The sequence below is a fragment of the Xenopus laevis genome, chromosome 2L (assembly GCF_017654675.1).
Source record: "Xenopus laevis strain J_2021 chromosome 2L, Xenopus_laevis_v10.1, whole genome shotgun sequence".
Taxonomy (NCBI): Eukaryota; Metazoa; Chordata; class Amphibia; order Anura; family Pipidae; genus Xenopus; species Xenopus laevis.
This window is the reverse complement of record NC_054373.1, coordinates 10,446,619-10,472,986: the sequence shown is the minus strand read 5'-3', so window position 1 is coordinate 10,472,986 and position 26,368 is coordinate 10,446,619. Positions and strand designations below refer to the sequence as shown.

Genomic DNA, 26,368 nt, shown 5'->3' with positions numbered 1-26,368 from the left:
GATATTGTGATTCTAGCAGGAGATGTGATTAAACATGAGAATGTTCCATTCAGGGACATAACAACAGGTCACCCAACTGGCTCTTTATTTGTTTTGAGGGGCAGAAATTAAGGCTACAGGCACACATACGTATTTACAGAGCGTTTAGTAATAGTCAGATAGTAATTGACAGTTAGATCCAATATATCTTATAGGGGGGCTTCCTATAACTGCCTTTTGCACAAATCCTGCATGTAGAGAGACATAACCTCTAATACATCTTCTAGGCAAAAGGAGCCCCCCTTTAAGATATATTGGATCATTCATTTGACACCAAACTCCTGAATGAAAACACAATCAGGAGAAACAGATGCTAAGGGGCAGATTTACATACGGTTAAATATCGAGGGTTAATCGATATTCGACTGCCGAATGTAAATCCTTCGACTTCGAATATCGAACGATTTTTCTTCGACCAAAAAATTGTTAGAAAGCCTATGGGGACCTTCCCCACAGGCTAACATTGCACCTCTGTAGGTTTTAGGTGGCGAAGTAGGGGGTCGAAGTTTTCTTTTTAAAGAGACAGTACTTCGATTATCGAATGGTCGAATATTCGAACGATTTTTAGTTCGAATCGTTCGATTCGAAGTCAAAGTCATAGTCAAAGGTCGAAGTAGCCAATTCGATGGTCGAAGTAGCCAAAAAAAACATTCGAAATTCGAAGTTTTTTTTATTCTATTCCTTCACTCGAGCAAAGTAAATGCGCCCCTAAGAGTGGAATAGTGGAATTATTTCATAAACAGTCCAGAATTTTTAATTGATTGTATTTAGAAAGTTTCTTATTTACAGTATGTATGAGGAAGCTTATATTAAATTTTCCTTTTCATGATAGTTCCCCTTTAAAATACAAGTGAGAGACCTTGCATCCTCACTGGAGCCCAGGACCTGAGGCTGCCCCATAGGCACAAAGCAAAAACGATTTAATCGTGGGGGGGTATCAGAACCTGATAGTTAGGAAAACTGATGCAAGGAAGGTTTTGCTACAGTGCCTATGGGTCTGTCATGACACTAGTATCAGTATGCGCTTTATACTTCTACAATGCATAATATCTCCATATATATATATATATATATATATATATATATATATATATATATATATATATATATATATATATATATATATATATAGTGAATAAAGTACCCCCTCTTGTAAAATATAAGGATTTTGACGGTTACCAAGGAATTACATGACCATTTTCATGACCATGAATATCCTGTAAATTATACTTTTATAAAAAGTGCTTAGAGTTGTCACCTTAGCGTACCATGGCCTGTATAAAAACATTCTTGATACAGGTCATGGAACTCCATGGTGACTTTTAATATTCTCATATTTTGCAACAGGGGGCACTTCATAGGGCATATTTATCAAGGGTTGAATTTCAATTTTGAAAAAAATAGAAATTTGAATTCAAAAAGACAAACTTGATTAAGTTGAAGTTTTTTTTGGGAGAATAGGTCAGTATTCGATCGAATAGGTTCGTATTTAGCCGAATTCGAAACGTACGAATCAAAGTAATAGCTCATTCGATCGATTTTGAATCAAAGTTTTCCCCAAGAAAAATTTGGATTTTTCAAAGTCCACCAATTGACTCCAAATCGGTTCTAGGAGGTCCCCCATAGGCTAAAACAGCAATTCGGCAGGTTTTAGATGGCAAATTTTTTAAAGAGATAGGACATGATAAATTTCGATTTTTGAATTTTCTAAATTTTTTTAATCAAATTTGGACTATTCCCTAATTGAAGTACAGAAAAAATAGCTTGAAATTCTAATTTTTTTAATTCAAAAATTCACCTTGACCTTTGATAAATCTGCCTCCATTTGTTATAATACACAGACCCGGATTTACAAATGGGGCGCCCCTAGGCCGTCTCCGCTCATCGCCCCCTTATGCATCCCCCTCTCATTCTTCCCTTCCCACGTCATCCCCCCCGTCCCCTCCCCTTCAGCGTTGATCTCCCCATCTCCTTCCCCCTCTCTGTCTTCTCCTCCCACGTCGTCCTCCCGTCCCCTCCCCTTCAGCGTCGCTCTCCCAGTCTCCTTCCCCCTCTCTGTCTTCCCCTCCCACGTCGTCCTCCCATCCCCTTCCCCTCAGCGTCGCTCTCCCCGTCTCTTTTGCCCTCCCATGTCCTCCTCCCATCCCCTTCCCTTCAGCTTGTGCTCCCCGTCTCCTTGCGCCTGCACGTATATATGCGCATATACGTGCAGGCACAAGGAGACGTGGAGGTGACGCGGAAGGGGAACAACTTTGCTTGAAACAACTTTGCCGATTATAACTGATGACATCACTAAGCACCGCTTATAAGGATATAATTTACAATATATTCATGGCTCTTGTGTATTATTATTAAGATTCACCTATAGGGAATCTAATATCTGCTTTCATTATTGTCACTTGGCTAGGCCAATAATATCTAATTAGAGATTAGACGATTGGGGTTCCTCGACAGGACAGATAAGGACCATGTTACTATGTTGCCTCTGAATGTCTTTGTGCCCTTTATTTACCCAATAACAACATTATGGTGCCTGTCACATCTGTCACTGCCATTAAGCTGCACCAGTCATCAATCACATGGATATATATTCCGCATGAAGTATTAATACGGAGGAATATATACACTGAAAAAAAAAAATACAAATACATATATAAAGAGTCCAACATTCAACTGCCTGACTTTCATCTGCCTGTGAAAAATAGGAAATACCAAGAATCATGATAAATAACATTATTCAAAGAGAAAACTATTCTGCAGAAACCATGTACTATATGTTTATGCACACACTCAAGAAGGGGACTCTATTCCCCCCATTATTCATTTAGGGGCAGATTTATTAAAGGTTGAAGTGAAAATTCGATTTTGAATTTTTTTTTTAGTCAAAACTCTCAAATTCTAATTGTGAATAATCCAAACTCGATTCAAGTTTTAATTCGAATTTGAATTTTGAGATTTATCATACTCTGGCCCTTTTAGAACTCAAATTCGACGATTTGCCACCTAAAACCTGCCGGATTACAGTATAAGTCAATGGGAGAGGTCCTGGGATCAATTTGTTGATGTTTGTAGCCTTCCTGACATTCTCCGAAAAAACCCGAATCAAGCTTTTTAAATTTGAATCGAGTTTTTATAATTTGAATTGAAACGGGCAGTTTCCCATCACCAAGAGGGCTTGGTTCATACAGTGGCCAGCTATAAGTGTGGACTTTGTTTTGGAGAATTTCCTCGTGTTTTTTTCAAAGGAAGTTTGGACTTACAATTGATTACGGACTATTTATTATGGACTTCTTTTTCTATTCGCATATATTGCAGTATTGTGTCACAATGGATAAACAATCACGTATTTAACTCCATTGCAATATCTATGAATATTTTTCACCCTGAATATGTTTCTAGAACTACTGTGGACCTACGGAGGTTTAATTTAATTGATTACCCAGAATGCTCTAGGCTTAATTGGGTTGACAGTCACTTTTAGGTAAACACTTTTTCCGAGCACATGGTAATGGTCTTTGTACACTCACTTAAGGGTATTGACCTGAAACGTGCGCTCTGCTGGAGTTCGTCTTCCTTTTTTATTTTTTTCTTTCCTCTAACTATAAGACCTGGCGGCATCCAAGTAGCGATGGGCTCCTCCCAAAGCGAAAGGCAGTTTTTATAGGCGGAAGCATGAGCCGAATCCTGCTAAAAAAGGCAGAATCCTGGCCGAATCCTGCAGTGTCGGACTGGGATACCAGGGGCCCACCCAAAAAGCTTTGACCAGGGGCCCACCAATTAATCTTAGACCATGGGCCCACTCTTAGTACTATTATTCTTCCTCTCCTCACTCAACCTCTAGTCTCTTTTCTTTACATACTATGATCTGTTATTCCATGTATTTGGCCTCTTTGTTCTTATAGAAATAGGGAATGACCATGAAATAGGCCAAATGGTTAGAAGCAAGAGGGCCCCTGACACCTATGCCCACCGGGACTTTTCCTGGTCTCCCTGTGGGCCAGTCCGACACTGGAATCCTGGATTCGGTGAATCCCTAGTTCTGGGTTTGGGATTCCTTACGTTACACTAAGACAATAAAGCTGAGTTTTTGGACACCGTCCCCCCAGCTCTGCTCCTAGAATGCTCCTGACGAATACAGAAATGATGGCAGCTCTGCTTTTGGCCCATTGGAACGAAGACAGCTTTATGGTACCCCCTATAGCAACATCTTTGTATTACGAAGGCATCAGGACTGGACAGGGATTCAAAATAGGCCCTGCCATTCCTAGTACACAGAGGCCCAAACAGCCTACACCAGACCACTTAGTAGTCACTTTCTATGGCACCTTACAGCAGCCCCTCTGGCATTTGCCAGAACTCATAGATTGCCAGACCGGGCCTGGAAGGCATGATGCTGTCAGTGGTCCCCAGTCTTCTTCCCTCTCTACCAGACCCTTTTCTACCCCTGATAGTCTAGTCTCCTTCTTTCCCTTTAACATTCCGGCTCTTCAAATACAGAAATAATTAATTAGACACGGCCATGGGTGCTAAAAGCAAGGCTAGCCATCTCCGTGGCAACCCGAACGGCAGTGATGTTAACAGTTATTGATTCGCCGTTTGTCTGCACCCACTCTTGTGCCTACGATGCTACACAGATTGTATACTTTTCATATAAACAAAAAAAAATTACAATGCCGCCCCCTCAAACTGAATTTTTTTTTGTAATGTTATGAAATTGCTGGGGCCTGGTCCCCCGAGTCCAAAGCAATAAGATGCCAATGTCTGATATTACAGCTGAGATCTGAATTTCATTTCAGTGGAATGAATGCATGAGCCGAATGATAGCCGATCCTATATGGAGTTGGAAACGTTAGTGTAATTACCATCTAATGTTCTGTGTTTTTAACCACTCTAATAAAGCGGCTGAGAAGCATTCCCATTAATTAAAGAGCAAGGCTATCATTTGGAAACACCAGGCGCGGGACTTGTCTCTTTGTACACGGGCAATTAGAGGCGGTGATGTACATAATAACATCAGCCCGGCACACTCGTTGCTATGGAAGGTCAAATGCTGAGGATGATACCGGAAAATGTTCTCTACAGCTCTCTTGTGATCAAAAATATTGCTATTTTTCTGCTTTTTTATAAGCATATTAATGCACACAATCATTCTTAGAGTTAAGATTTAAATTCTTTTTTTTTTCAATCACAGTAACAAAAAAGTGAAATCCAGGACGAATAATACGCATCATGATCCAACAAAAAGATTTAATATGTAATCTGTGTGTTCAGTGTATGAAGCCATTTATTGTACAGCACTGCTGGATATGTTGGTGCTTTATAAATAAAGGGGTTGGTGGTGCAAACTGGTTTTCTAGAATAATTTGGACCCTAACAACCAGATGGCTGAAACTGCAAACTGGAGAGCTGTAGAATAAAAAGCTAAATAACTCAAAAACCACAAATAATAAAAAATGAAAACCAATTGCAAATTGTCTCAAAATATCACTCCTACTAAGGGGCCGATATTCGAAGGGTCGAATATCGAGGGTTAATTAACCCTCGATATTCGACTAGGAATTAAAATCCTTCGACTTCGAATATCGAAGTCGAAGGATTTAGCGCAGATAGTTCGATAAGGATAATTCCTTCGATAGAACGATAAAATCCTTTGAATCGAACGATTTGAAGGATTTTAATCCAACGATCGAAGGAATATCCTTTGATCAAAAAAAGTTAGCCAAGCCTACGGGGACCTTCCCCATAGGCTAACATTGACTTCGGTAGCTTTTAGATGGCGAACTAGGGGGTCGAAGTTTTTTTTAAAGAGACAGTACTTAGACTATCGAATGGTCGAATAGTCGAATGATTTTTACTTCGAATCCTTCGATTCGAAGTCTTAGTCGTAGTCGAAGGTCGAAGTAGCCCATTTGATGGTTGAAGTAGCCCAAAACTTCGAAGTTAGTGAATCGGCCCCTAAAAGTAACTATAAAAGTGAACAACCCGTTTAACGCCAATACTTCAAATAGCCAGTTAAAGGTTTTATTTCCTGTATATTGAAAGGGGCAATAACATTAAATCTTTTAAATGACTCTTTTTTTTTAGGGATGCACTGAATCCACTATTTGTGATTTGGCCGAATCCCCAAATCCTTTGTGAAAGATTTGGCCGAATACCGAACCGAATCCGAATCCTAATTTGCATTTGCAAATTAGGGGCAGGAAGGGGAAAACAGGTAAAAAAAATGTTTTACTTCCTTTTTTTGTGACGAAAATGCAAATTAATATTCAGATTCGGTTTGGCCAGACTCAAAGATTTGGCTGAATCTGAATCCTGCTGAAAAAGTCTGAATCCTGGCCAAATCCCGAACCGAATCCTGGAATCGGTGCATCCCCAATTTCTTTTTAAATTTTTTTACAGTTGGCAAATATACACCTAAACTGTCTGACACCTTTGCGTGGGTACAGATTCAAACATTGGATATGTTGGACATGTATTCGGCCAATGATTGTGTTAGCGCATGTATACATCCGCCTGAACAGACTCATTGGGGCAGACTTACTAAAAGGAAAAGTGACCAATTTACTAACAGGCGTAGAAGACAATTCACTAGTGAGAGAGACTGTCGCTGACGAAGTTTCGCACCCTATCGCCAGGTGAATTTTCGCTTAGGCGCGAATTTTTTTCCTTCGCCACCTTAGACATGGCGAACTGATAAGATGAAGCTACATCCTCCTCAATCTTATGTCAGTGACATCATATCCTATATGCTAGAGTCATAAAAGTTCAAAAAAACACTGGCGTTTTTCATATTTTTAAACGGATTGAATTCCAAAGTTCTAACTATTAAAAATGTTTGCGTTACCATTTGATGGGCATGTCACATTTGTTTTAGGGTGGGCTCATGTCTAGGGCAATAGAGGATCTCTTTTGTCTTTGTTTTGTTTCTTTGGACATGTGTAATAATAAGTGGCCACTTCAAACATTTGCACCAACATCTCTAATAAAGACGTATATATGACCTGCACGCTCATGAAGGGGTACAGGAGGTATCAGCGGCACTCAATAGTTTGTGGATGGGGGTCCCGGACCTGCTCCTGCACTCCCTCTTCTGCCGGAAAAAATTACCAATGAGCGTGTGCACACAAAGGGAGTGGAGGAGGTAGTGGGGCATAGAATTAGTTCGGTGAGGGGGGCCCCTGAAGCTGCAGGCCCCGGGCCCACTAGTCTGATACTAGAGCCTGGTAACTAGGCAGAGACGTAAATGACAGAATATAAGATAAATAGATGGTGGAATGGATTGATCTAGATTTCTGTTTGTGGGGTTGTCAAGCTCTAGAGATAATAAAAAAGCACAAAAGAAAAAACCTACAAAGCTGCTTTCATGGCATCCATCTGAAGCAAATCGTTATGTATAAGAAAATAATAAATTCTGTATCTCGCTCTTTTTCCATAACTGTCGACACATAAATATTTAACCTGGGTGCAACGATGGCAAGCAGCAGTGCAACACGCGCGCTGTATATTTAGACTTATTCTGCTAAAGATGAACGTTTTAAACAGCACTTCCATGGTTTTATCACTGATGTGTAATATATTTAACACGAAAGAAAGAGCAGATTTGTTCTTAATGGCACAAACAGAGTCCAAACTTTATGCAAGTATTGCTTTTAACAGCCCATGAAAGGTAGGCTCTTTTGGGAATAAAGGTCCATGCCTGAATGAATTCCCTGTGACGTGCTTCTGTCCAAGGACATATCCAAGAACACACTAACCCCCCAAAAAATATTGTTCTTCAAAAAGATGTGAAAACAACAACAAAAGGTTAATTTGTTTATTATCCAGATATCAAAAACAGCAAGGTTGGGATGAACGTGTTTCCATAAATACTTGGTCACAATGTTACAATACTTTAGTTATATGGGAAGGCCATATAAGGCCATTTGTGTGAATTTTTTTTACTCTAATAAATTCGAACTTACTCACAACTCGAATGGGAGGTTATTTAAGAAAAAATGTGAACGTCTAAAACTCGAACAAAGATTACCGACCTGAAAAGTTGAATCAAATTTGACTTAACTCGAATCGAGTTTTTTTTCAGAGAAAAACTCGAATGTCAGGAAGGCTATTAACATCTTCAGATGGTCACTGGACCACTGACTTCTACATGAACTCAGCAGGTTTTACATGGTGAATAGTCAAATTCAAATTGTTACCAGGGTCCAGGTATAATGAATCTGGAATTCGAATTTAAATTCGAATTCGAGTCGGGATTATTCCCAACTCAAATTGGTGAGTTTTGAAAAATAATCTAACACAAAAATTCGAATTTGAATTTCCATTTTAATCGGCAATTCACTAACAGATGCAGGCGACAATTCGCTAGCGAACTGGACCGTCGCTGGCATTCATTCACACTCTATCACCAGGCGACTTTTCGATCTGGCGACCGATCGTTACTCCGCAAATTCTCTGGGTTTTACTGAACGTTACATCTTTCGCCAGAGTTGGCTTCACCACCTCAGAACAGACAAATTTCTCCCGTGTCAATTAGACGAAAATTTTTTGAATTTCCAGCAAAATTTGCGAAACTCGAAAATTGACGCCCACATCTGAAAAGTCACTCGTGTCAATTTTTATGGTGATTTAAAGTCAACGGGCGTCTGAATATTATTGATGCGTGGCGATTTTGGCAAGAGTGATTTTTTGGACACATGTCCAAAATTTTTTGACACGTCAAAATGCGGAAATTCGCAGTGAATTTACATGGAAACTTCCCGAGAATTTGCTCTAGCCGAATTTATTTGCCCATCACTACTCCATACAACTTTAAATTACCCGTCGTTTAGTGATGTGCGTAAAACCCGACCCGCACCTGACCCTAACCCGCCCTTCACCAACCCGCCCTGCCCGAGCTCGACTTTCGGCTTCCATTTTAAGGCCCACCCCACCGATGATGTCACAGGAGGCACACGTGTTTAAAAAAGTGCAAGATCCCTAGCGAATTTTCGCTAGGCACAAACGAACGCTAGCGAATCTTCGCTATGAAATGCTCGCACTGCCGAAGTAATGCTAGTGAAAAGTCACCAGTGTTCGGCGCTCAGGGCGCAACTTCGCATTTTAGTGAACTAGGGTAGTGGTAGCGAATTTGCACCTGTCAAAGTGGTATGATGTGTGCTAAGCAGTCGCTGCCGACTATTCGCCCTTTAGTGAATCTGCCCCATAATGTCGACTTAATACAGAGATTATACATTCCAATGCATCCTCGTCTCAGCATAGAGTTATGGTGTAAACTAAAATTAGATATTGGGGAGCACCTACCATCAGTTATAGCAAAAATGGTGTGCAGAGTCAGATAATACTATTAAATTACAAGCAGAAGAAGAGAGAGAACTGACCCATATAACTGCACCATCCCATCCACAGCATCCAAGTTTCCAAAGTGTAAATTGATAAATAAAACGTAACTTTTATTGTAAAATTATTTTAAAATTATGTCCAGTGAACACACTTAAAAATGAGCTAGCCACGGAGTACTAACTCACCTGGGCACGATACGTTGGTGCTTGAGGTCAATGCAAATTAGTTATATGGTAGATACATACTACCGATCACAACAGCGTATAGCAAATGCAAAGTGTCCCAGTACTGGGCACAAAACACAACCATTGAAGGATTCCACTTCCCGTGCCAACCCTTTCACCCCCTTTGAGAACTTTCCCACAGAGTAGCGATCCGGGCGCTAGGGATGTAGCGAACGTCGGAAAAAAAGTTCGCGAACATATTCGCGAACTTGCGCAAAAACGCGAGCGGTTCGCGAACGGTTCGCGAACCCCATAGACTTCAATGGGAAGGCGAACTTTAACATCTAAAAAAAAAATTTCTGGCCAGAAAAATGATTTTAAAGTTGTTTAAAGGGTGCAACGACCTGGACAGTGGCATGCCAGAGGGGGATCAAGGGCAAAAATGTATCTGAAAAATCTGCCTGTGTGTGCTTGGAAGAGATAGTGTAGGGGGAGAGCTGTTAGTGATTTCAGGGACAGATGATAGTAAGTTTGCTGGCTAGTAATCTGCTTGATACTGCTCTGTATTGGAGGGACAGAAGTCTGCAGGGATTTGAGGGACATTTTAGCTTAGGTAGCTTTGCTGGCTAGTAATCTACTGTTCTCTTTAAACAACTGCCATACGTTGACCTTGTAGGCATTGTTTGCCCAGTTTTTTTGGACGCAGCCACTGAAGCACAGTTGCCAGAAAAAATATGCCATATAAATGCTGAAAATAGTCATTTTTCGCCATACGTTGACCTTGTAGACATTGTTTGCCCAGTTTTTTTGGTTGCAGCCACTGAAGCACAGTTGCCAGAAAAAATATGCCATATAAATGCTGAAAATAGTCATTTTTCGCCATACGTTGACCTTGTAGACATTGTTTGCCCAGTTTTTTTGGTTGCAGCCACTGAAGCACAGTTGCCAGAAAAAATATGCCATATAAATGCTGAAAATAGTAATTTTTTGCCATATACGTTGAGTCAACGTATGGCAAAAAATGACTATTTTCAGCATTTATATGGCATATTTTTTCTGGCCTCTGTGCTTCAGTGGCTGCGGCCAAAAAAACTGGGCAAACAATGCCTACAAGGTCAACGTATACACTACTACAGCGGTGGATACGGATTACGTAAAATATATTATGGCTGCTTGAAAAAAGTCACTCCGGTGTTTTTTCTGGAGACGGTAATATTATGGATATTTAGACAGAATGTGAACAAGGTCACACAGCTAGATGGCGGGTTGAAGAAAACAGTGTGCAAATAATGCCTACAGGGCAAATAATGCCTAAAAGGTCAACTTATACACTACTACAGCGGTAGTAAAATAAAAAAAAGTAAAATAAAAAAAAAATGAATATTAAAAAAAAAAATTAAAGTTGGTGCTGCTGAACTACTAGGAGCAGCAGATTAGCACACCAGTCCCACTCCCCAACACTGCTAGACTAATAGCACTGGGCTCTTATAGTAGTAGTAGTAGTAGTAGTAAAACAACAAAAAAATAAATAAAAGCAGTCCTTACAAGGACTACTGTTATTGCAGCAGTCAGCAGATGAGATCAGAAGCAGGACAGCTGCCCACTGCAGCTACATACAGAGCACTGCAGTAGAAGGTAGATTACTAGCCAGCAAAGCTACCTAAGCTAAAATGTCCCTCAAACCCCTGCAGACTTCTGTCCCTCCAATAACAGAGCAGTATCAAAACGATTACTAGCCAGCAAACTTTCAACTGTCCCTGAAATCACTAACAGGCAGCAGCTCTCTCCCTACACTATCTCTTCAGCACACACAGGCAGAGTGAAAAAACGCTGCAGGGCTTCGGTTTTTATAGGGAAGGGGAGTGGTCCAGGGGAGAGCTTCCTGATTGGCTGCCATGTACCTGCTGGTCTGGGGTGAGAGGGCAAAAAAAAGCGCCAACAATGGCGAACCCAAAATGGCGAACGTCGCGCGACGTTCGCGAACTTCCGGCGAGCGCGAACACCCGATGTTCGCGCGAACAAGTTCGCCGGCGAACAGTTCGCGACATCTCTACCGGGCGCACTATGGTCAATAGTAGTTGTTAGCCCGATATAGAGGATTAATTACACCGTGCCAACCCCTTCACCTCCCATCAAGTGGTGTCCCCGGCACCCTCAAACAATGCCATGATAAGATTGCACGTAGCTGTTAACGGGATCATGAAGCGCCACCAACCCCTTCACCCGCATCCAATTCCCACCTGATCCGTATGGTTAAGCCCTTAGAGGTCCCTATCAGTAGTCCTGCCTAACTCGTAACTAAAAATTTCGCCTGACGCGCGTTTTACCCACCAAGTTGCGGGCTTTGTCAAAAGGCAGGCAGGTGAAACGTGCGTCAGGTGCACTTTTTAGTTACGAGTTAGGCAGGAAACCCATTATCCAGAAAGTTCTGAATTACGGAATGGCCATCTCCCATAGACTCCATTTTATCCGAATAATCCAAATAAAAATTTCCCTGTAATAATAAAACAGTAGCTTGTACTTGATCCCAACTAAGATATAATTAATCCTTATTGAAAGCAAAACCAGCCTATTGGGTTTATTTAATGTTTATATGATTTTCTAGTAGACTTAAGGTATGAAGATCCAAATTACGCAAAGATCCCTTATCCGGGAAAACTCCAGGTCCCGAGCATTCTGGATAACAGGGCCCATACCTGTATCATATTTTAAAACTATAAGAAAACATTCACACATTTTCCAGTGCATCTCTGTAATGTTGTTGTTACTTTCTAGATGAAACGTTGACGTGTCAAAAGAGAATATCAGATCTGTCAGACAAAGAATTCTCCCTCCAGCCAAATAATTCAGAATAACAGCCAATAATATCCCTAGTGTCCTTAATTTGCTCGACCTTCAAAGGTGCCATTGCTTTTGTCAGCAAAATGCCTGTTTGGGGATGTGCTTAGCTGTTTTTTATTATATATTCTTTATCCTATGTAAATTGAGGAAATTCCCAATCCCAAGATTTTTAAAGAACCAAAACTATCCCTTTTTTCATTTAAGTTACTTAAAGGACATGTAAAGCCTGCATTTTCCTACCATGTATATAAGTTGGGCATATCTTTCCCACCAAAGCCACATCATTTGTACTGCATATACCCTCTCCATTTGCCAGTGCCATCACATTTACCTGCAACAAATAGCAGCTTTCACCAGCGGCCATTTTCCCTCTGACACATCATCAGTAACATTGATACACGTAAGCTGTAAAGTTCATGCAATGCAGAATGCAGGTTACACAGGCACAACCTACTTTGATAAAAAGTTCTGCTGGGGTTGAGCAGTGTAATGGTTAAGCTGAGCTCAGGAGAGGTGGTTAGGAGGAAAAAAATAGGATCAGACTGCTATCTCTTCATTGGCTGTTAGACTGGAGGGTGTGTTTATTAATCTGAGCTAAGAAGAACTGAGCATGCTCATAAATCAACAGCCAAAGGAAATTCCTGAGGGAGGGGCAGTGTGGGTTAGAGGAGGAGATGGAATTCTAAGTGATTAAGGGGATGCTGCAGCCTTACTTTTAAACTTTTAACATTATCTAAATATGCTGTTCACTGATTACACTTTTGTGAGGGGGAGGGGTTACATATCCTTTAAAGGAGAATTCAACCCGTAACATGAAAAACCCTGCCCCCCTACCCTATGTAGACCCCCCCTCCTACCCCCAGCCTACCTGGTACTGAGGGCAAATGAACCAAACTTTTTACTTACCCCTCGGTGCAGATTCTGTCCTCGGGAATTCACATCGGGCATCTTGTTTTCTTCCATAAACTTCGTAAGCAGACTGTCGTTTTCGGCGCACCCGCAGTTGGAGTGATATTCTGGTCCCGAACAACTGTGCGTGCGCCGATTGTCATGAAAATTTCCAAAAACTTTTCGTGATATTTTTCATGACTTTTAGAAATTTTCGTGACTTTCGGCACATGCGCAGTTGTTCGGGGCTGGAATATTACTCCAACTGTGCATGCGTCGAAATGATGGTCTGCTTCCAAAGTTTAATGAAGATAAGAAGATGGCAGACCGTCTTTTTTGGCGCATCGGCTGCCGTGAACTCCCGAGGACAAATTCTGCACCAAGGGGTAATTATAAATTAGGGGCATTTGCCCTGGCTACCAGGTAGGCTGGGGGGGAGGAGGGAGGGGGGTCTACGTAGAGTAGGGGGGTAGGTTTTTTATGTCATAGGTTGAATTCTCCTTTAATGCAGAAAAATTGATGGAGTGTTAGCCATTAAATTCACTTCTGAATCAGATCAGTGATTAAGCAATGCATGACTCAAGGATTAGGATTAATGTTGAAAGTAGACGTTAGTTGTACTGACATGAAACACAGGCTTAATGGCCTCACAATGAATGTAAGTCGTATCTGCAATGACACAAAAATCAACAACATGTTGTAGTTCCTTCATAAACTGATCAGGGGGTGAGGCAGGAAGGAAGTGCAGATGTGGCTCGTTTCATAACGGTAATTTTGCCATCAGCCACAATAATTGCTCTCTCGATTGAGAAATAAGCAGCCGCTAATATTTGCCCCTGTGTAGGATAGACATGTCAGCAGGCTTATTTAGTGTTTGCAATATAATTATACCCCAATATGTAATATCAATTATATTCATATAATATTCATTAATAGTCATTCTATTAATAATAATGAAACATTTTTTTCAAAACACATCAGTTAATAGTGCTTTTCCAGCAGAATTCTGCACTGAAATCCATTTCTCAAAAGAGCAAACAGATTTTTTTTTTGCTGGGAAATTGACAATATGTCTAGCCCCATGTCAGATTTCAAAATTGAATATAAAAAAATCTGTTTGCTCTTTTGAGAAATGGATTTCAGTTCAGAATTCTGCTGGAGCAGCACTATTAACTGATTCATTTTGAAAAAAAGTTTTTTTCCCATGACAGTATCCCTTTAAGTTTAAGACAAAAAAGCCAAAGTTTCAGCAGCGCTATATCAAAAGCCCATGTCTACTTCAATACCCTTGTCTGATGTGATCTGCTCTTTACAAAGCCAAGCTGAAATAATGCTGAAATGTTAGGTATGGGATCCGTTATCTGGAAACCCGTTATCCAAAAAGCTCAGAATTAGACAAAGGCCGTCTCCCATAGCTTTGAAAATGTTTTGAAATCCAAAGTTTTGAAAATAATTTCCTATTTCTCTGTAATAATAAAACAGTAGCTTGTACTTGATCCCAATTCAAATATAATTAATCAACCAATGATTGGGGTGATTTTTTGGATTTTAACTAAAATCCAAATCTCATTGCCCCAATAAAAAAATCTTGACCCAAACTCCCACGCCCGATTTTAGCATATTAAAAAAACTTGATTATAATTGCTTTGTGAAAAAAACTCAATAAAATCATGTGAAAAGCCAAATCAGTCAAATTTTTCAGGCTTTTTTTTTCTCGAAAAACAATAAATTTGTAAACTTACAGAGCATTTGTTTTTAAATGGGATCAGTGACCCTGTATTTAAAAGCTGGAAAGTGTCAGAAGAAGGCAAATTAATTCAGAAACCATAAAAAAGAAAAAATTAAGGCCAATAGAGTGATATTCTGAGATAACTTGCAATTGTTTTCATGTTTTATTATTTGTGGTTTTTTTAGTTATTTGGCTTTTTATTCAGCAGCTCTCCAATTTGCAAATTCAGCCATCTGGTTGCTAGAGTCCCAATTACCCTAGCAACCATGCATTCATTAGAATAAGGGACTGCAATTAAAATAGGCGATGGTCTGAATAGAAAGATGAGTAATAAAAAGTAGCAATAACAATACATTTGTAGCCTTACAGAGCATTTGTTTTTGGGTGGGGTCAGTGACCCCCTATTTGAAAGCTCGAAAGAGTCAGAAGAAGGCAAAATAATTCAGAAACCATAAAAAAGAAAAAATGAAGGCCAACTGAAAAGTTGCTTGGAATCAGCCATTCTATAACTCAAGTTAACTCAAAGGTGAACCCCTTTAAGGTATAAAGATCCAAATTATGATAAGACCTGTTATCCAGAAAATCCAGATGCCAAGAATTCTGGCTAAAATGTCCCGTACCTATATCAGAAAAAAAATCATCAGTGAAAGAACCCTTTAATCATTTCCTTGTCGTGGACTTTTGATTTTGCTATTCTTGTCAATCGAAGTGTAATATTGAATGCTAGAATGAACAGCATTAGCACGGTGCTACTTTTATATTGATATCTGCAATTCTGTTCATACATTCTGCAATTCTGTTCATACATTCTGCAATTCTGTTCCTACATTCTGCAATTCTGTTCATACATTCTGCAATTCTGTTCATAAATTCTGCAATTCTGTTCATACATTCTGCAATTCTGTTCATACATTCTGCAATTCTGTTCATACATTCTGCAATTCTGTTCATACATTCTACAATTCTGTTCCAAACATTCTGCAATTTTGTTCATACATTCTGCAATTCTGTTCATACATTCTGCAATTCTGTTCTATACATTCTGCAATTCTGTTCCAAACATTCTGCAATTCTGTTCATACATTCTGCAATTCTGTTCATACATTCTGCAATTCTGTTCCAAACATTCTGCAATTCTGTTCTATACATTCTGCAATTCTGTTCATACATTATGCAATTCCGTTCCATACATTCTGCAATTCTGTTCCAAACATTCTGCAATTCTGTTCCAAACATTCTGCAATTCTGTTCATACATTCTGCAATTCCGTTCCATACATTCTGCAATTCTGTTCATACATTCTGCAATTCTGTTCCAAACATTCTGCAATTCTGTTCCAAACATTCTGCAATTCTGTTCCAAACATTCTGCAATTCTGTTCATAGATTCTGCAATTCTGTTCCATACATTCTGCAATTCTGTTCATACATCCTGCAATTCTGTTCCAAACATTCTGCAATTCTGTTCCATACATTCTGCAATTCTGATCCATACATTCTGCAATTCCGTTCCATACATTCTGCAATTCTGTTCATACATCCTGCAATTCTGTTCCAAACATTCTGCAATTCTGTTCATACATTCTGCAATTCTGTTCCAAACATTCTGCAATTCTGTTCATACATTCTGCAATTCTGTTCCATACATTCTGCAATTCTGTTCCAAACATTCTGCAATTCTGTTCCAAACATTCTGCTATTCTGTTCATACATTCTGCAATTCTGTTCATACATTCTGCAATTCCGTTCCAAACATTCTGCAATTCCGTTCCATACATTCTGCAATTCCGTTCCATACATTCTGCAATTCTGTTCATATATTCTGCAATTCTGTTCCATACATTCTGCAATTCTGTTCTATAAATTCTGCAATTCCGTTCCATACATTCTGCAATTCTGTTCATATATTCTGCAATTCTGTTCCATACATTCTGCAATTCTGTTCTATACATTCTGCAATTCTGTTCCATACATTCTGCTATTCTGTTCCATACATTCTGCTATTCTGTTCCATACATTCTGCAATTCTGTTCATACATTCTGCAATTCTGTTCATACATCCTGCAATTCTGTTCCAAACATTCTGCAATTCTGTTCATACATTCTGCAATTCTGATCCATACATTCTGCAATTCCGTTCCATACATCCTGCAATTCTGTTCCAAACATTCTGCTATTCTGTTCATACATTCTGCAATTCTGTTCATACATTCTGCAATTCTGTTCCATACATTCTGCAATTCTGTTCCAAACATTCTGCAATTCTGTTCCAAACATTCTGCAATTCTGTTCCAAACATTCTGCAATTCTGTTCCAAACATTCTGCTATTCTGTTCATACATTCTGCAATTCTGTTCATACATTCTGCAATTCCGTTCCATACATTCTGCAATTCTGTTCCATACATTCTGCAATTCTGTTCCAAACATTCTGCAATTCTGTTCCAAACATTCTGAAATTCTGTTCCAAACATTCTGCAATTCTGTTCATACATTCTGCAATTCCGTTCCATACATTCTGCAATTCTGTTCATACATTCTGCAATTCTGTTCCAAACATTCTGCAATTCCGTTCCATACATTCTGCAATTCTGTTCATACATTCTGCAATTCTGTTCCAAACATTCTGCAATTCCGTTCCATACATTCTGCAATTCTGTTCATATATTCTGCAATTCTGTTCCATACATTCTGCAATTCTGTTCTATACATTCTGCAATTCCGTTCCATACATTCTGCAATTCTGTTCATATATTCTGCAATTCTGTTCTATACATTCTGCAATTCCGTTCCATACATTCTGCAATTCTGTTCATACATTCTGCAATTCTGTTCTATACATTCTGCAATTCTGTTCATACATTCTGCAATTCTGTTCCATACATTCTGCAATTCCGTTCCATACATTCTGCAATTCTGTTCATACATTCTGCAATTCTGTTCATACATTCTGCAATTCTGTTCATACATTCTGCAATTCTGTTCATACATTCTGCAATTCCGTTCCAAACATTCTGCAATTCCGTTCCATACATTCTGCAATTCTGTTCATATATTCTGCAATTCTGTTCATACATTCTGCAATTCTGTTCCATACATTCTGCAATTCTGTTCATATATTCTGCAATTCTGTTCCATACATTCTGCAATTCTGTTCATACATTCTGCAATTCTGTTCCATACATTCTGCAATTCCTGGGAAGGATATTCCAAGCCAAGTAATAAGGCTACACTAGCTGACTGGTACATTGTGTTTGTCCCTGAGCATCTGCATCTAATAAGAACACGAGGAAACATTAACTGGCTCTTTGTAAGCACTAAATACTAAGCTGACACTTATTTACAAAAGTGGAGGAGAAATAAAAAAAAATAAAGACAAGGGCAAATAACAGCCTTTGTACAAATAACAGATGATTTGGAGGCAGCGAAAGAAACGCGTATGTGTTATCTGTAGATGAGTCGAGTTTTGGATGCAAATATAAAGCCCATGAAGGGATTCTTTGTGCAGAATCAAAGTTGGGCAATTAATTTGCTGAAATCACTATCACGGGCTTAGGCAATAGAATAGAGCTTTGTGCCATGCAGAGGATTTTTTTTTCTCTCTTTGCAGCTGCATGTTGTGATTTTTCTTTCCTCCTCCAGCAGATTGTCCCTCAGACTCTATGAAGGAAAGCCTACTGCAGTCTATAGCCCAGCCCAGCACATTTCCTCATGGACTGGAATATAAATATTATCTAGATCTACAGTATCTCTCCCAAGAGAAGTACTGGCATCCACGGAACCAGAGGGGTTATGCTTTTGGTTATTATAATTATATTATTGAAAAAAGAAACAAAATAACAATTAGTAGTGAGTATCCTAGTGGAACGAAAATTTGTATCCTATCATGACTGTTTCCTCTCATCCAGTCAACCCCAACACCAACACTTTTACCAAACCATAAAGGTTTTGCTTTGCAACAGCATTGCTCGCTTAAAGGGGGGGATATACTGGTTTATATATATATTAAAGGGATACTGTCATGGGAAAAAAATTTTCACAATGCATCAGTTAATAGTACTGCTCCAGCAGAATTCTGCACTCACATCCAATTCTCAAAGAAGCAAAAAGATTTTTTTTATTTCATTTTGAAATCTAGACATATTGCCAGTTTCCCAGCTGCCCCCAGTCATGTGACTTGTGTTCTGATAAACTTCAGTCACTCTTTACTGCTGTACTGCAAGTTGGAGTGATATCACCCTCCTTCCTATCCTCCCCCCCCCCAGCATCTTAACAACAGAACAATGGGAAGGTAACCAGATTACAGCTCCCTAACACAAGATAACAGCTGCCTGGTAGATCTAAGAACAACACTCAATAGTAAAATCCAGGTCCCACTGAGACACATTTAGTTACATTATGTAGGAGAAACAACAGCCTGTCAGAAAGCAGTTCCATCCTAAAGTGCTGGCTCTTTCTGAAAGCACATGACCAAAATGACCTGAAATGCATCTACACACCAATATTACAACTAAAAAAATACACTTGCTGGTTCAGGAATTTACAATTTATATTGTAAAATTATTTGCAGTGGAAACAGTGTCATTTAGAAACAAAAACTACATCATAAAAATCATGACAGAATCCCTTTAAGCAATGGTTTAAAAACAATTTCCCTTCTGTGTTTAACCTTGAGAAATGTCTTTCCCAGTCAAGATGCCCTTATACTGGCAAAGTTTGCCAGTATGCTTTATGTTACTCCCTATAGTGTTCCATAATCCCAAAAAATTCTACCGGTAATATAAAAATGTAAATTTATTTTCATTCTCAGATTTTGGTTATTAGGCATTACATAGTTTATAGGACAGAAGAACCCACAGATGTACTGAAACTATGTGAAAAATTCAATATACAAGTTACAAGTGCAATATAAATTAGCCCACAGATGATAAATTGGCTGGCAAGTTTACTTCCCAGTGATAATTAAGGATTATTGCATTTATTGATTTTAAGGTTATAGCAGATCCCACATGATGGTATTTCATTGCTTCCCCTGTATGAAAGGAGAAGGAAAGCTACGGAGGCATTTTTTGGCAACAGTGCTAGCTATAACACTATATTTATTCTGCAGAATGTTATACCATACCTGAGTAAAAAGCTCTAGAAGCTCTCTGTTTGTTTAGGATAGCAGCTGCCATATTAGCTTGGTGTGATGAAAAGCATAAGGCTATGCTTTTTTGACATAAATATTTTTTACTTATTTTACTGCCTGGTGGAAGATTGCCTTCTTTTGAGTGCCTGCTCTACAAATTTCTAGTGTAATTAGTGACACCAGGTTGTGGTGCCAGTGTGAATGGTGTTAAGGTGCCCATACATGGAGCGATGTCGCCAAACGAGCGGATCTCCCTCCGATATGCCCACCTTGAGGTGGGCAATATCGGGCTGATCCGATCGTGGGCCCTAGGGCCCAACGATCGGATCCTAGCGTTCGCAAATGGGCGGTCGGATCGCGGGACCGCATCAACGAACAGATGCGGCCGCGATCCGACGGGATTTTTAATCCCATCCGATCGAGATCTGGCCGACTTTCGGCCAGATCTCGATCGGGGAAGCCCGTCGGGGGCCCCCATACACGGGCCAATAAGCTGCCGACTCGGTCTGTCGGCAGCTTTTATCGGCCCGTGTATGGCCGCCTTTAAGAGTAAAAAAATCTGAAAGGTGAGGATTTCCTGGAATCCTGCAACATCCAAACTGTCAGATGTGAATAACTGTCTAATTGGTCATATAACTTATCCCAGGTGCAGCAAATTGCTCATTGGAGCCAGGGGTTTGCAAAATAAAAAAAAAAGCTTAGGCTGAGGGAGGTTCATGAAATATCTGTACAACTACCTGTATATGAAAAAAATGTAGAACTATTCTGAAACAATTGCACTATTTACTGTCATGTTCTGTGTTTGGATTTTCGTGTCACAATTAGAGTTCTCTTTTAGACATATTTTAGTCCCATATGTGAACACACACTGCAGCAATGGTGCAAAGAGCGAGAGATCAAAAAGAGCAATTCAGAACTGAAGAAGTAATGAGCTGGTTTCTCAACCAATAAATTTGCTGCTGTCTGATGATCAATCACATCTGCTTTGCCTTCACAACAGAACCTGGCACAGTTCCTGGAGAGAGTTGCTACAATTTCCAGAGTGAGATTCTATTCAGGCCATAATCTAATTTCCCAAACTGCAACTGCCAAAAGTACCTTTAAAGGGGTGGTTCACTTTTTATGTTAACTAATTTTTATTCAGGGCCTCTCATAGTCATATTCCAGTCTACTAATCAAATCAATGCATGGTTGCTAGGGTCATTTGGACCCTAGCAACCAGACTGCTGAAATTGAAAACTGGAGAGCTGATGAATAAAAAGCTAAATAACTCAAAACCACAACTAATAAAAATATGAAAACCAATTGCAAATTGTCTCAGAATATCACTCTCCATTCCTTGCAGCTACATGACGGCAGGGCTGATACAGGATAATCAATAATCTCAATTCTTCCAGCGAAGTTCTATGTGTCCATCTTCCGGCTCCTCTTTAAGCTGACTGAGAGATCAGAATTTCTGTGCATGCACAGTTGGAGCAGTTTGCTGGTTTGCGACAACTGCGCATGCGCTGCATTACACGGAAAGATGGACGCGTAGAACTTCACTGGAAGAATCTGCGGCGAGGGGTAAGTATTGAGTATGGGGCATCTCCCCGGGAGGGGTAGTTAGCTGTCGGGAGGAGGGAGGGAGGTCTACCTGAGGTGGGGGGGTAGGGTTTTTTCCCCACAGGTTGATTTCTCCTTTAAAGTTAATGGGTGCCCAAATAATGTTAACGCGCAACAGTTCAGACACGAGTGACTATTCCGACACGTGGGCAAATTTTTCTGATGCTGCTGAATATTCGTCAGAGAATGTCAGAGTCAGAGTGGTGAAATACGGAAATTCAGCGCAAATTTGTGCCTGCCGGTTTATTCTCCCATCACTAATAGCAACCAATCACATGTTTTCAAACTTCTAACCAAACCTGACCAATATGTATATAAGCAGCATCAGACTAAGGTCCCCCCTGCCTTTGGGACCCCCACATCACCCACTGGGCCCCTCAGCCACAAAGCACCCTCTGCCCCCTCCCCAGCCTCAACCCCCTCCAGCCGCAACCCCCCCCTGGCCCCCCCTTACCTATTGCTTCATGGCAGTGACTGAGACCAGGGAGGGAGGTCAGGGCTGAGACCAAGGTCAGGGAGGGAGGTAGGAAGAGCAGCAGCAGGGTCAGACTGGGGGCCCAGGGCCCACCGAGACTAATGTCCAGGACCCCCTCTGACCCCCCAGCCCCCTTAATGTGATGAGCCAAGTGCGCTCAGTGCACCTGTGTGAAGGGGAGAGGGGTCTGGTCAAGCGGGGGAACATTAAGGGTCGGGGCCCACTGGGTTTTTTCCCGGGACCCGCCGTGCCAGTCTGACACTGAGCGTCAGTGTTTCAAGTACTTTCAAGGGAGTGAGTCTGGCCCATCGGGTTTTTTCCCAGTCTCCGCCGACCCAGTACGACCCTGTGTATAAGTCGAAATCCAAAATGAACGAATAAAGGAACAGGAACTCCAGCAGTATTTACTGCAAAACTTTCATTCTGAGTAGTGGTAAAATGACAAGTTTAGGGTACAATACTCTTTATCAAGTGAATAAAGGACCATTAAAAAGTGCACCTATTTAAGGCTCATGTGAACTTTGACCTGTTCCGCTTGATGCATTCTGGGTAGACAATATAAAGGGGAAACACCTTAAATACTCAAGCCTATTAATGTAATAAATAGACATTACAATACAACCATGACATTATAAACATTATAATGACACAGTAGCTGGTACAGAAACCATATTAAACAGTGAAAGTGCACCAAAATGAGAAAAAATAATAAAAAAATTGAAAAACGAAAAATTAAAAAAAAAAACTATGAAAACAGACCAATAGTCCATTTTTTCTGTGTGCAAGTCCAACATCCTCAAAGGGGAACTATCACAAAAATTAAAATTTAATATAAGCTTCAACATACTAGAATAAGAAACTTTCTAAATACAATCAATTAAATATTCTGCATTGTTTCTGAAATAATCAAGTTTATGTTCACTATTCCTCTCTCAGCATCTGTTTCTCTTCATTCTCTCTTCATGCAGCAGTTGGGTGTCAGATATTCACTGACAGTTAGATCCAATATATCTTATAGGAGGGTCTTCCTTTCCTAGCAGGTGAATTACAGATCACTCAAATAATTGATTCCAGTACAAACAAAATCTAACAAAATAACTGCCTTTTGCAGAAATCCTGCATGTAGAGAGACATGATGTCTGGTGATTTTAATAGAGTGAGCTCTAAGGGCTCTTACTGACGAGCGGTTGTACCTGCGCTCCCCTGAGTTCCATTTTTCTGCGTTCAGCCGCAGGGGAGCGCAGGAATAGACGCATTACATTTTTTCAATGGGGCTGTACTCACACAGGCGCGTGTAGGCGCCGAATGGAGGAAAAATGCAGCATGTTGCGTCTCAACCTGCGTTTGGCGCCTACACACGCCTGTGTGAGTACAGCCCCATTGGAAAAAACGTAATGCGTCTATGCCTGTGCTCCCCTGCGGCTGAACGCAGAAAAATGGAACGCAGGGGAGCGCAGCTACAACCGCTCGTCAGTAAGAGCCCTAATATATCTTCTAGGCAAAAGGAGCCCCCTATAACTGATCTAACTGTTAATGAATATCTGACCTCTAGCTCCTGAATGAAGAAAGAAGAGAAACAGACGCTGAGAGAGGAATAGTGAAAATATAAATGGAAAGCTCTTGAAAATAAGTCTTTATTTCTGGTGAACAGTCTGAAAACAATTTGAACTGAAATCAGCGACTCTAATGCAATAAACCAAGATTTTTATCAGTTATGTAGCAATATATATGGTCATAAAATAATAAATAGTGTGTCGGTAACCAGACCACTTGCACTTAAAATATAATAGGATTTCAGGTGCTGTACCTTCACCACTTCTTTATTAACACAAATTTCCAATTGCAAACTAGTAGCACCCACATTTTTTCTGAACTGAATAAACCTGTTTTTTTTGCTCATTAAAATATTAATTTATAATCATTCAGCACTTTGCTCAAAACCTAAACTATACAACAAATTAGATGAAAAACGTTGTGCTATTATGCCGACTATTCTTACCAAACAATACCTGCTTTCCTAAAGATAGTCCCATCACAGAGACTGCTATCCCATTACTACCATAAGCACCATCTCTCCCTACTATACCTGCTATCCCACAGTCACACTCCCTTCCCAGAGACTATTATCCACTGTTACTATAGGCACCATCTCTCCCTACTATACCTGCTATCCAACAGTCACACTCCCTTCCCAGAGACTATTATCCCACTGTTACTATAGGCACCATCTCTCCCTACTATACCTGCTATCCCACAGTCACACTCCCTTCCCAGAGACTATTATCCACTGTTACTATAGACACCATCTCTCCCTACTATACCTGCTATCCCACAGTCACACTCCCTTCCCAGAGACTATTATCCACTGTTACTATAGGCACCATCTCTCCCTACTATACCTGCTATCCCACAGTCATACTCCCTTCCCAGAGACTATTATCCACTGTTACTATAGGCACCATCTCTCCCTACTATACCTGCTATCCCACAGTCACACTCCCTTCCCAGAGACTATTATCCCACTGTTACTATAGGCACCATCTCTCCCTACTATACCTGCTATCCCACAGTCACACTCCCTTCCCAGAGACTATTATCCCACTGTTACTATAGACACCATCTCTCCCTACTATACCTGCTATCCCACAGTCACACTCCCTTCCCAAAGACTATTATAGGTGATTTCTGATAGCTGCACTCTAAAGAGTTGAATCTTTTGAAATATTGAGATTTCCCAGACTCGATTCACCTACGTATAGAAGGTGCTCTATGTATGGGATGCAGAGTTCTCACCAGTGTCCTTTCTAGAGACAGCTCTATTGTAGTAGTGCAACAACATCTGCAAGGCTGAAGAGTAATCCCTACTACATTCCATATCATATATGACTGCCACATGTTGATTGAGAGTCACCTGCCACCTGTGCCTTGCTATCACACTCATTTGCTGGCAATAAATGACTTCTATACAGCAGCTGGCAAACTATCCAAAGTAAATAAAACATTTTAGCACTTCATTAATGAGTAAGTAGGTTTCAAATGAAATGGCACCCAACCCACACTTCTGTCACGGTTTATTCAGCACAGATAGGCAAGAATGATAACACAATAGGATAAAATCACTGGGTGCGGGCAAAGAGAATAGGTTAATTAAATGTTCTTTGGGACAGCTAAGAAAAGTAGTTCATTGTATTTCCCAAGGTGCAATTAATTATAAAAACTGTTATTAAGAATCCAGAGAGGTGCCAGAAGCACTGATGAAAAAGTATAACAATGGTAACTCTGATCATTTTTAACCCCTTTCACAAAAAAATACACGAGGCATTTAAAAGACAAGGATCCGATTTGTTGCTATCGGTTACTAAAACTGGTCCGTTGTCGCATCCTTTATTACATGAATCTATTATCTTTGATTTTCAAATTCAAATTAAAAAAGAGATTGCATACATTTTGAATACCTAAAATTCACATTCAGCTGAACATACAGTTCAAAGATTTCTTTCTTTTAATGCACTACAGATGCGCCAAGTGCAGGATTCAGTTTCGACCAAAGCCTTGAGCTCTTTTAACTTGAAATGCAAACTGAACCTTTGCTTTTCTGAGTTGAAAAAAGTACAAGGATTTAGCCAATTCCAAAACCGAGTGGTGGATTTAGTGCATCTCTAGTTAAGATTTTATCCTTTCCATCTCTCACTCACACCATAAGACATTATGTAATAAAAGTCACACTAATTCACACTAATAAGAATAAAAATCCACATCTCGCAATGTAATATTGTTCCTTAAACTGTTATTTCATTGCGAATTTTAATTGCGCATTCTTAAGAAGTGCTTGAAGGTGTCGTAATCTTTTGAAACAAATGACTTTTTCAGTAAGAAGTTTTATTACATTAACTGCGCACTGGCCCAAACTATAAAATTCACGAACGGTCTTCCACTGTCAGAAGTGGTCGCTAAACAGTTTCCGGGTTCGCAAAAGCTATATTAGAGTTGCGCAAAACATAATTTGTTCACGCAAAGGCATAACTTTTCGCATTGCGAATAGTTTTTCTTTTACCGATAGGGATGGGCAAATTTGACCCGTTTCGCCAAAAATTTGCCGCCGGTGAAATGTCGCCGACTTTAATGGGCGTCATAATATTTTTGATGCACGTCTTTTTTT

The 26,368-nt window shown here is 40.0% G+C and overlaps 1 protein-coding gene across 2 annotated transcripts in view; it reads right to left on the bottom strand.

Moving 5' to 3' along the window:
* The window catches only part of dscam.L (Down syndrome cell adhesion molecule L homeolog), a 325,765-nt gene that overhangs the window by 246,877 nt on the left and 52,520 nt on the right, over positions 1-26,368 (bottom strand). The window lies entirely within an intron of this gene.